The sequence below is a fragment of the Cherax quadricarinatus genome, chromosome 48, assembly GCF_038502225.1.
Source record: "Cherax quadricarinatus isolate ZL_2023a chromosome 48, ASM3850222v1, whole genome shotgun sequence".
Lineage (NCBI taxonomy): Eukaryota > Metazoa > Arthropoda > Malacostraca > Decapoda > Parastacidae > Cherax > Cherax quadricarinatus.
Genome location: NC_091339.1, coordinates 16015008 through 16017212, shown reverse-complemented (window position 1 = coordinate 16017212; position 2205 = coordinate 16015008).

Below are 2205 nucleotides of genomic sequence, written 5' to 3'. Positions count from 1 at the left end.
TATTCTGATCCATTGCAGTGCCTTCTGCACTAATTTCTAGTGAGGAACTGTGTCGAAGGCCTTCCTACAGCCCAGGAAAATGCAATCAACCCACCCCTCTCTCTCATGTCTTACTTCTGTTACCTTGTCATAAAACTCCAAAAGCTTTGTGACACAGGATTTGCCTTACATGAATTCATGCTGGTTGTCGTTTATAATCTTGTTCCGTTCCAGGTACTCCACCACTCTCCTCCTGATAATCTTCTCCATGACTTTGGATAGTATACACGTCAGAGACACTGGTCTGTAGTTTAGTGCCTTGTTTCTGTCTCCTTTCTTAAAATTGGGGACTACATTTGCTGTCTTCTATATCTCAGGTAGTTGCCCAGTTTCAAGGGATGTATTGAAGATTGTGGTTAGTGGCAATCACAGCGTCTCTGCTCCTTCTCTAAGGACCCACGGGGAGATGTTGTCTGGTCCCATTGCCTTTGAGGTATCAAGGTCACTTAGCAGCTTCTGCACCTCCTCCTCCGTTCTTTGTATGTCATGCATCACTTGTTGGTATATTCCCTGTTGATGTTCCCCTCTGTGCTGTCTTCCCAGAACCCTTCCTGTCTCTACTGTAAATACTTCCTTAAATCTCCTGTTGAGCTCCTCACATACCTCGTGATCGTTTCTTGTGAGTTCCCCACCTTCTTTCCTCAGCCTAATCACCTGGTATTTGACTGTTGTCTTCCTCCTGATGTGGCTATACAGCAGTTTAGGGTCAGACTTGACTTTCGATGCTGGGCCTCCCTCCTTACCTGTGCATACTCGTTCCTAGGTCTTCGACAAATTTCCTTATTTTCCTGTGTTCTTCGCCTTCTGTACTTTTTCCATGCTCTATTGCACTTGGTTTTTGCCTCCTTACACCGTCGGGTAAACCAGGGGCTCGTTCTGGTCTTCCTATTATTTCTGTTGCCCTTGGGAACAAACCTTTCCTCTGCCTCCAAGCATTTTGTTGTTACGTATTCCATCATTTCGTTTACTGACTTTCCTACCAGTTCTCTGTCCCACTGAACCTCCTGCAGGAAGTTCCTCATACCTACGTAGTTCCCCCTTTTATAGTCTGGCTTTTCAACTCCTGTTACTCTCTCCACTTGTAACATTACTATGTATTCAAGGCACAGAACCACGTGGTCACTAGCTCCTTGGGACTCTCATATATGATGTCCTCAATGTCTGAATTGCTCAGGGTGAACACAAGGTCCAGTCTTGCTGTGTGTGTTTATGTGTGTCTGTCTGTCTGTCTGTCTGTGCGTGTGTGAAGCAAATATTTTAAATTAATATTATGTAAAATGAGAATAATAACAGTAATGGACGTTATTTCTGTCTCACAACTTAAAAATCTTATATAATTCCACTGACACAAAAACACAAATATCCTCGTTGTTCATAAATATAAACATATTATTATACTCAAAGTTGGCTATAAAAAATATATTTTCATAATAAGAACAATGCTCTCCTGTTGATTTTCTCAAAAAGTCTGCTGAGAGAGAGAGAGAGAGAGAGAGAGAGAGAGAGAGAGAGAGAGAGAGAGAGAGAGAGAGAGAGAGAGAGAGAGAGAGAGAGAGAGAGAGAGAGAGAGAGAGAGAGAGAGGGAGAGAGAGAGAGAGAGAGAGAGAGAGAGAGAGAATGTTTGTATAAATATAAAGAATAAAAATTAAATATGCTATTTACAGGTTAAGGATTCCTAACTTTATTGACAAGCTAAGAGCTGTTACCTACATCAGCTCATTTGAAAGCATTTTTATTGTTATGATACATACAGGTAAGAAACAGGATGAAGTTGGAGCCATCTGTGGGCCAGCATTTTCATTTGATCAACTGACTTTATCTCGTTGACATCATTATGCTGTACGAATGTGTTCCATACTCGAGTCATCCTGGGTATGTATGATCTCAGATGGAGTGATGTTCTGGAGAAGGGTACAGCCAGAGTGAAGTTGCTGCTTTCTGCCCGTCTTGTGGCATAAAAGCTTGTTTCACGCTGTCCTCGAAGTGGATCCAAGTGTGGTATTTGGACAATATTGGCCTTGTACATAACAGTAAGGCCACCCACATCCCTCCTATGTTGAAGGCTCTGCTGAAATGACAGATCTATCCAGGATGGGTCCAGGCGAGAGATGAGACGTCTTGCTCTGATCTCTACTCTGTCAAGCAGTCGCAGATGAGAGGGGGGGC